The 10,588-nt window shown below is 29.8% G+C and overlaps 1 protein-coding gene across 1 annotated transcript in view; it reads right to left on the bottom strand.

Moving 5' to 3' along the window:
- The window catches only part of Rbp (RIM-binding protein), a gene marked incomplete in the record, with an annotated part of 213,970 nt that overhangs the window by 154,135 nt on the left and 49,247 nt on the right, over nucleotides 1–10,588 (bottom strand). The window contains 1 exon segment of the mRNA XM_067049278.1: nucleotides 6,097–6,175.

Here is a 10,588-nt window from a genome sequence, read left to right as displayed (position 1 = left end):
AAGTATAAATTTCCATTTTCCTAGAAAAAATAAAAAAATAAACGGTTTTGACTTTTTTCTTTTTTCCTTGAGGTTTGGTCCTACTGTGTGGTGGTAGTATTGCAAATATTTATCCTTTATCCTGAAAAATCCGAGAAGAATATTGAACTCTGTAAAAGCGTAAATCTACGAGTCTAATAGTGTATCAAGTCTATTTAACTTAAAAAGAAAATAGTAAATAAGAAATAATTTATTGCTTACTTCCATATTGATCTATACAGATAGTGAAATAATGATCCAATGTTAAGCCATTAAAAGAGTCTTAGGAGACGCGAGTGGGCGCCTTCACCAGCCAGACGGGCACCCAGACGGACTAGCTGAATTGTGTCAGCCTTTGGCTTACGGCCAACGAAGGGCATGCGTACGTCCACTTCACCAAGATATATCGTTCTTCTGGGTCTCCCGGATGGAAATCGTATTTTGAAAAATATTATTAACATTATTCAAGGATAATAAATACAGCGACATTCAAATCATACCACACGTGTCTTTGGATGGTATTTTCATACTGAGCTACAATACTATTTAATGCCACATTAAGTATTACATTTTTTACGGATAATTGTATCCACCATGAATTTATCATTGATGGCCACGCAAAATTACACTTAATTATATAGCTTAAATAGATACAGTAGGATAATTACCTTTTATCCGGGGCCCTATTAACCGGGGTTCAGAGTGCCCAATTTTTTTTTTTTTTATAAGATGTTTTTAAATTTTTACACCATTTATCTTATACGTTATAATATTTATTTAAAAAATGGAATACGTAAGATTTTTTTGAACGATTACATAATTGTTAATTATCTATTGTTTTAAAAAATAATAGAGATTTTTTAGGTAACTACTAGTCTAATTCATATTTTAAGAACTGTAATTTTTCCTAATACAAAGAGAGAAACGTTAAATAAAAAACCAACTAAACTAATTAATTATTTTTTCTCTAAATGAAAATTCAATAAATATGTAAATCACTATAAAAGTCTTCAGGTTTTTTTTTTTTGCTAACCTTCATATCTATCACATTAAGTCAATAAAATGTTATAATTTGATTATCCGTGAACCTCCATACCCATCATAGCCCCGGATAACAGGGGTTATACTGTATTAGGAGGGAAACTTAATTAAACAAACTTCGATTTAAACGAAAATATATATTTCAGATTGATTATGATTTACCTATCCCTGCTATGGAAGGAAAGAAAACGGAATATCTCAGTTTTGTGAGATCACTTTATTATTATTTATTATTTTTGATGTATATCAAGACTATTCCAATAAAGGATTCTTTTTTTTTTCCATATATGGTCGAGATAAGACTTTGGAAAAACTTTCAAAAATGAAAAAAGGTCTACTTTCTAAATAACGAAAGAAAACAAAAAGAAAAATTTGTGGGAAAAGTGCTACTGAGCTATCAGAAGTAGTAAATGAAAAATAAAAATGTTAAATATTATTCTAATAAAACTAAGGTATTCCGTCCCCACCCCTCCTGAGTAGGGATATATCAGTGTACATAAATCATCATCAATCAAAAATATATATTATAGTGTAAATCGAAATTTATCTAATAATGTTATATAGGGAGATGGTCAGGGTTGCGGTCAATAGTGAAACAAAAATAGTTTACAACTATTATAAATATGACCGCAACCCTGACCATCTCCCTATATATCAATTTTTACGGTCAACTATACATATATTGTCTAATATTGTCTATGTAATACATACATATATTGTCTAATAATGATTTTTTTATTATATGTTAAAGCCATGTAATTTTGCATGGACATCGATTATAATTTCTTGAGGGATAAAATAATACCTATGAAATAAAAAATTACGCAATCAGGTATAAAATAGTAGCACGGCTCATTATAAAAATACCACGAAATCGAGAATTACGTTCACGGACACGCTCAGTCCTAAAATTAATTTATTGATTTCTAAACGTTCTCATAAAATCGGATAATCTGAAGTAGAAAGGGTCCAGAATTAGAAAAAAATACTAAAAGGGGCGATATGTATGAAAGATTTCGTTTATTTTCTGTATTATGATCTTTAGGCTGACACAGTAATAAAAAAAAATATGAAATAAGACTAAAGCATTCAGTGTTGGAGATTATTAGTAACATCTTTGATCTTCAAAGGGTAGAAAATTTACTGAATGTGAGGAATTGAAATGTAAATATTGACAATTCGGATAGAACTCACCATGGCGGCCGACAGAGCCTCCTTTCAAAATATAGAAAAACGCTCTGTGGCTAATAAAATTATTTTATTTGTATACATTCTCTAACATATAACAATCACTACACCAGTTTAAACGTTAAATCTGTCCTAATATTTAAAACTGAAAAAATTTCTATATGAATGGGCTAAGAAGCTGCGAGTCCAATTTGAAACATTCTTTTTGTGCTCGTTAAACCATTCATTAATTGAGGAATGTTTTAGGTTCTCTAATAATTTATTAAATAATTGCTTTTCTTTATTATTTGATTATAATAATTTTAGGTTTTATTTTTACTGTTTATTCTACTCATTACTGTTTATAGAACCGGCATTTAAAATCCAAATTTAACGAGAGTGAAACAGTGGGGTTTAGGTAGTATTTAATAGTTTATAGAAAAATTCTTCATATTTATAAGCAGTGATGATCGAATATATTTGGTTGCTATATGACACATTATAATGAACTGAATTTTAATTTATTTTTAACCACTAATGTTTACTTTGTGAACTGTTTGCAAAGAGAGTCAACCAATATCTCAATATGAAGGAAAGGAAGTTAAGATGGGTGGAGACATGTGGCTCGAAGCAATCCATCAGGACGCCTCTACACGGCAATGAATGCTAGTATAGTTGGCAAGAGACTACATGGAGACCAAAACCCAGATGGATATACACGATTGACAAGGTACGAAAGAGCTGCATGCAACAGACTGGAAAGCAGTAGCCAGACTGACAGGTGTGGAGAAGGCCGGTTCGGACGGCTAAAGATCTACAAGCTCTGTAGAGTCAACCAAGAAAGAAAGTTTATTTTTTCCTGTTGCATAATCCAGAAGCAAAGTGGGTTCTTACGATTAAATAAAATCATGTTGAAGTTCTCATTAAACTGTAAAATTTTCTATAGTAATGTAATTGCAATTCGTGATCGTTATCCTTTTTGACTTTGATACATGAGGTTTTATATATCATCTCGGATGATATTTATAATTTTGATTTTATTTATTATATATTAACTAAAATGAATGCAAGTAAATGAAATTTAATTATTAATTATTTGTATTGATTTGCTTTTAGATTTTTTGGGACAGTTATTCATAACTTTCTGACGGAAAATGGAAATCAGACAGCATGTCTGATAATTCTAGTTTCTGATAAATTAAAGCTTAGAGAATCACTTCAAAGAAACTAATCGAATATACTTCTTCAGTTTGACTTGAAATCAATGGGCCTCAGGATTTCTTTTGATGTTTTTTTATCCTTGACCAATACAGTTTTGTTTATTAAAACATTTCCTATTCTCGACTGTCAGTTCTATAATTGAACTTAATATTATATTAATTATTTTTTAATCAATTGCTAATTAAATCAGATGATCATTTAATAAATAACTGTACATCTTTTGAGATTTTGTTTTTCAACAACAAAGAGATTAATAAATAATTAATTGTCCTAGTGTCGTTTGGGTACTCAATGGTAATTTAAATTTTTGATTATTTTTTTTCGTTAGGGGTTGTTACTTATTAGTTAATGTTAAGAGGATAATACAAAATAACAAAAAACAAAATTTACAATAAAAATAATTTTATTTTACACATTTTTAGCAAAACTCTAAAAAGAGTATCTGAAACATAGGTGCCACAAGTATTTGGAAATACAATCGAATACATAAATGAATTAAAGACGGAGTTAAACTAATTTATCAGAAAAAAATATATAATATACACAGCATAGACAAATTTTAACCTTTTATGCATTGATTTATCTACGTTAATGATTGTCTTGATCAATTCAAGTTTTTTTTTTTGATAATTAGTAAAGAGTTTTAGGAACATTACTGCAACAGGCAAGCCCTAGTAGAAAATGCATTTTGATTTGGGTCACTTTCTTGGTCGAGTATAAAATTTGTGTCAATCCCCATTTTCCTACCAATTTCTTCTTAGAATATCAACATATTTGAATCCATGCATAATTCCGTCACTGAATAAAAGATTATCTATCTCCTCCCACGAAAAAACAAGTCCAACCATCACATACTCTCTTCCATGCTAAAATATTTTATTTACATTATGTGTTTGGTTTCCTCCAAACCTTAATTCCTTTATCTGAATCATGAATTTTAAAACCTAACTCAACTGTAAAAATTATGTTGTTCTAAATTCTATTGGACATTTTTAGAAAAGTGTAATAAAACATTAAATCTTTTTCTGTTATTGACTTATTTACTCTGATTCTCGTTTTTTTTCTAACCACTAAAAAATAATATAGAAGATAATATGTACATATATAAAAGTTCCAGTTTTCTTGTTCCTTTTTTCTGGGGCGGAGTCAAATTTTAAAGGAATGTCCGCGTGTGGTGATAATATTTAAAATTCGGTCTAAAATTTAAAAATTATTAGAAATACTGAAGTACAATTTGTTTACCTGCTTCTTATGTTCAAAAAAATCTAAATATATACAATATATTCAAAAATTACCCATCTACTATAATCTACTTGATATAAAGGGTATCAATTGGGCATTTATTTTTTCCACCCTATTTATTTTATTTATTAACACTTACAATATAAGATATAAAGTATATATACACACTCAATATTTACTACTACTATTACTAGTGCCTTTTCTTACCCGTTGGTATTATAAGTACTAGGAAGGGATTTTAGGGTAGCATTTTCTGGAGCATTGCGCCCTTTATAACTTTTTTTTTAACGAGTGGGGAGGGACCACTTCAATCAGTAACAAAATTTTATTGCTTGGGAAGTTATAGCATCAGGGATATTAACTGTAACCGAGAAGCGGTTGTATTTAGTAATTGTTCTTTGGGAGCTCAGTGCGTTATTTGGTATTTTAACTTTGTTGTCTAATCGACATTTTTAAGTAGAACATATACAATTAATAATACATAAAATTATAATATGTAACTAAAAATATTATTTAATAATGCAATGGCTTCAGTTAGGCTTGCACTAACGCTATCTGGTGGATTCCAGGTCAATTACATGATCTCCTAGCTTGGGTCAGTAACTGTAACCTAGAAATTTTTTCAATTCATATCTAATAAATTTTTTTTTGGTAGCTTAGAGTGTTATTTTGCTTATGTGGTTGGTTATGTTGCACAATCCACAACGTTAAGTATTGTATACACAAATTATTAATACATAAAATAACAATATGTTTTTACCCACAAATATTATTTAACAATGCAATGGCTCGATCGATAAATGTTTAGTTTTAATGTCATAATTGAAAAAAAAACAACTATCATTTTGATTTTTTTGGCTATTTTCGTTGTGAAACCAGTGGCTGGAGAGATAGCAAATCAGATATTCGGATTCAGCACATGAAGAAACGTTTAGAAACCTTGAAAAAATACATTTATGATTATGGTTATGATGACTATATATGATTCGTAATTAAACATCATTATATCTTTAATTGTTTATCAATAATGTAATTTATAATACATATATAAAAGAGTGGTTTCATTTCACAATTAATATTTATAAGCATTTTATTAACCTTCCAAAACATTTCACAAAGAAAACCTCACGTAATGAAAACCTATACTTACAGCATTCCGTTGTGTAGACACTCCTTCCATTACTAATAATCTTAAATTTAATTTCCTATAAATATGTAAAGTCAGTTATTTTTGAGTTTAAGATACAAGATAAATAAAAAAATATTGTCTAAGGAATATCAAATTGAATTTAGGCACTAATATAAAACTTTTTCAAACTGAACTGTTATAAAAAACATTTAAGTATGAATCCATAATATATAATGATTATAATATATTTGAAATTAATCAAATTCAATTTCACTCACCAGTTCGATGTCGATTGCGCTTCTTGGATCAAACTTGACCTTCTCCTTTGTGGGACCCAGTATAATATTAGTTGACCATCTGAAAACGAAAGGAAAAATATTGGTTTATAGGTAGAATGGCATTTAGATTAGAAAGTTTTGTCGTTTCAGAATCGTTGCTATTTATAAAAAAATATGAAAAAGATATCCAATCATGCGGTAAAAATAAAATAATAAATATTTAACAACTATTTATTGGCAACGTTTCGCTCCACTTTGTAGAGCTTTTTCAGGGCTTTTCCAGTTGAAAGATATCGAAACAGTCATAACTATTAATTTTTGGAAATGATAATTTTGATGGTTTATAAGGTCCAGTAGTAGAAATGGATAACTTATTTTAAAATTAATGTCCTGCTGTGAATAATATATAATTTATCAATCGTTGAAGATTTGAAAATTGTATGAAGTTTCTTTCGCCCAAAACTGGTATTCTGGTAACAGCTTTTGTGAAAGAGAAACAGTTGATCTATTTCGTATTATGAATTCGAAATTTTACACAGAATAAAAATCAGCTTCTCATATATCAAAAATCTTACAAGCAGGAGTAATTAATAATTAAAAAATACCAATTTTTCTGAACAAAAATACTGATTATTGTTCACCTTGGTTAACATTCAACCACTGAAAATAAAAGTTTTTTGTTGTTGTTGAGGAACACACGTGGCAACATTTAAAACAAGCAGCATTTCCATATTTAAGAAAGACTAAACATTCAAGCTCACTCTATGAAATACAACTCACCGTTTGAATTATTAATATGAAAAATACGTTGAAAATAAAATAATGGAAAATTAAAAAAAAAATTATTTATTGACATTTACTCTGTATTTACATAAAAATACACCTAATAAATTTGATATTAGATTATAATGGTGAAATAAAGGTATCTAGAGAAACTACCCATTGGTAGCACTCTAATAACATTTCTACATTAGAAGTTATCGGCGCCATCTTCTTTTCAGGCGCCTCAGAGGATTGTCAGGACTGTAAGACGAAGCAAGGCTAGAACTATTTGGTTTGGGTAGTTAGGGAGTTTATAATTGAAGGATTGATATCTGGTTTGGGCAAGATGGAAAATTACATATGGAGGCTTGCACAAGGTCTTAATGGATGATTTTATTTGTGACAAAGTAAAGAGCATTGAAGCTTTTACGAAGGATTTTGAATTGTAAGGATTGCTTACGAGAGGCATTCGAATGTTCAGTGGATTCCCAAAGTTCAATTCCGTATGCCCAGATAGGCCTTTTTATAGTCACGTAGACCCGTATTTTGTAATAGATTGGAAGTTCAGAACGTTTGTCTAGTAAGTTCTATACTAGTAGGATTCGACGTTTTTTCTTGTTTTTTCAGTCTTGTGTGAGAATTTCAAGTCGTTTGTCGAGATGTAGCGGGATTAATATTTAAAATAATTACTAGCTCAAAAATCATTTTCATCCAGACCCTGAAAGGATTTAAAAACAGTGGGCAGGTATGTACACATGTGACTGTTCAGTAATCACTAAGGAAGCAACCCTGAATATCAAAGATGCACTTTATTTTCTGATTCTTATCTATAATGAATAACTATTTTAAACATAAAGAATAACTTGAAGAAATTTAAAATCATTAGTTTATTTCTTGACCATTTGCAGTACTGAATCCCTTTATCAATGGTCAGCATACAGTCGTCTGTAAAATATGTTTATGAGATGATTGGAGGTGTGGTCAGTGAAGAACAAAAATAAATAAAAACTTATTCATTATTGGCACAAATCAATAAACTTTTAAATATTGAAGTTGTCCAATGACCGCACCTCCAACCATCGGACCCAAACACTTGGAGTTCTTGCTTGGATAATTAAAGCATGAGAAGAATTAATGTAACCGAGAAGCTTTTATATCTAGTAATTTTTCTTCGGTAGCTCAGTGTATTATTTTAGTATTTTTTTCTTTATTGTACCATTAAAATTGTTGAGTAGTACATACACAAATCATTACAACATAAAACAACTATATGTTCTTACACAAAAATATTTAACAAATCAATGGTTTCAGTCAGGGTTGCACTAACCCTATCAAGTGGATTCCGCGTGAACTGCGTGCTGCCGCGAGTTGACGTCTGATTCACGACTATCAATTGAAAAATTTATAGGGCTTCTAGAAGTTCTGAAATTCTATGCAAAAAAACTTGGGGCACTCATATAAAACTGAATTATTTTCCTCATTTTCTATTATTGACTTATTATAAAACAAAAACAAAATTGAAGATAATGTGTACATATATAAAAAATATAAATGTCCTAATTTGTCTTGTTTCCTATTTCTGGGGCTGAGGCTTATTTTAAAAAATATCCGTTTGTGGTAATAATGCCTTAAATTCGGTCTAAAACTGAAAATTATAAGATAACTGAGGAGCACTTAACATATCTGTTTCCTATCGGTTAATAATTATTTTATCTTATTGTTTATGACTGCTATTAGCAGTAATTTATACAATTTATTCTAAAAAAATCATCTATAGCCAATTGGCATTGACATGAAAGGTATCAATTACAAATTTTTCTCCCTTGGGGAATTAAAGTTTCAGGGGCATTAACTGTAACCGAGAAGAAGTTATATCAAGTCATTTTTATTGGATAGCTCAGGGTGTTATTTTGGTATTTTTCTTTATTGTATAATCAACATTGTTAAGTAGTATATATACAAATTATTTATACATAAAATTACAATATGTACCCTAGAATATTATTTAATAATGCAATGGCTTCAGTGAGGCTCGCACTAACGCTATCTGGGGGATTCTGAGTGATAAGTGCTGCTTCGAGTTGTTATTCTCAGCATAATCATTCAAGTCAATAAACTTAAAATGAGAATAAGCGCACTGGGAATTAAGTATATTCATTGTGTTATGAATTAAAAAAAAGTTTGGAGAAGAATGGTTTTATAATTTCTAAAGATGATTATTGTTATAAGAGGTTAATTTATATAATTGTTTAAACTACCATTTAAATAATAATAGTGAAATATGTTTTTATTATTATATTATTGTTGTATTTCTTTTTTCAAATGTGTAGAAGTACCCTAAAGACGGAGGAGGAATCCGACACGTTGATGTGGTGTAAATAATTTTAATTTAATTTAATATATAATCAAATCTAGAATTATTTGGAAAGGAGAAAAAAGAAAATCGCTAAATATCTTGTAAAAACTCCAAGTTTTTCTTTCATCCTGTTTTAATTACATAGTTATTTTTATTTCTGATACTTGGTAAGTTTTAAATGTATGTAGAAAGAAAAATAAATGTCCAACCTGGCGTGACCTGGTGGCCAAAACTGGAACACTAATTGGAGAAATACTTGTGTATTACTACTATTTGTTTATTTCATTGTATATGCTTGATGTTTTCGGTACATAGACATGTAATATACTGTTATAATTGTAAATATATTAGTTGAATAAATAAAGGCAAACAAATAATTTTTTGATCCACTTTAGATAAGCTTATTAAAGATTGTGCCTCTCGGAGCCTTTGTATTCCTAGTGGGTACAAATATTCTCTGTTATTTATATCTTGCATATATTTTCCACATTAGTGGCTGTTCCGTAGAGCCCAACGCTTTGAATAAGTGGTCAATAACAAAACTGGTTGTTGCCAATATTCAATATATTCATTAACGTCAACCAGTTTTGTTCGAACCTCTTATTCAAATCGTTGGAAACTACTGAACGGCCACAAATGTGGAAAATGTGTGTAAAAATCCTCATTCACGGTTGAGAACTGGTTTCCTAGTGTTCAAATCAGTTGACTTACTGTTGACGCTAGGGAACTAGTGAGTCCTGTCACCATGGGACCGCGATACCGATTCCTCCCATTTTATCAAAATGTCCCAATTCAGCCACTTCTTCAAATGCATTCCCAATGCAGAAAAAGAGGTCCTTCATGCCGTTTCATGTCTTCAACCCATAATATGTCTTTTTAAACCAAATTTGTATTTATTGATTAATATTACAATCTGCCCCATCCTTGGGAAATAATTAGCTGTAATAAATGATCACATTCATAACAAGGTAAAAAGAATGATAAAATATATGTATATAAACAGAAAGATAAATAGGATGAACATGATCCAACAACATACATGAAGAAATAAAGATAAACTGATAATTTTGAACTAATATAACAATAAAATAAAAGAACTAATCCCATTTACACTGTCTCCTGATAGTAATCACATGTACTAAAAAAAGAAAAGAAATTTTCTGAGTAAAGCCCAGAAGCGAATGGACCACATTACCGCTATTTTGGAAATGTATATTGTGTTTTTAACCCACGCTACCTTCTCAGGATCTCTCATCTTTCAGCATATATCCTCAGCCTTCTCTGCCTTTCCACAAGGATCTAAAGTGAAAACTATAGATAGGCGTGGCCAACCTTTCTGTATATAAGATCTACTTAGGAGTAGTCTAAGGGGGA

This window comes from Halyomorpha halys, unplaced genomic scaffold (genome assembly GCF_000696795.3).
Source record: "Halyomorpha halys isolate HHAL.00 unplaced genomic scaffold, Hhal_1.1 Scaffold879.1, whole genome shotgun sequence".
Classification (NCBI taxonomy): Eukaryota; Metazoa; Arthropoda; class Insecta; order Hemiptera; family Pentatomidae; genus Halyomorpha; species Halyomorpha halys.
This window is presented reverse-complemented; position numbering and strand designations above follow the sequence as displayed.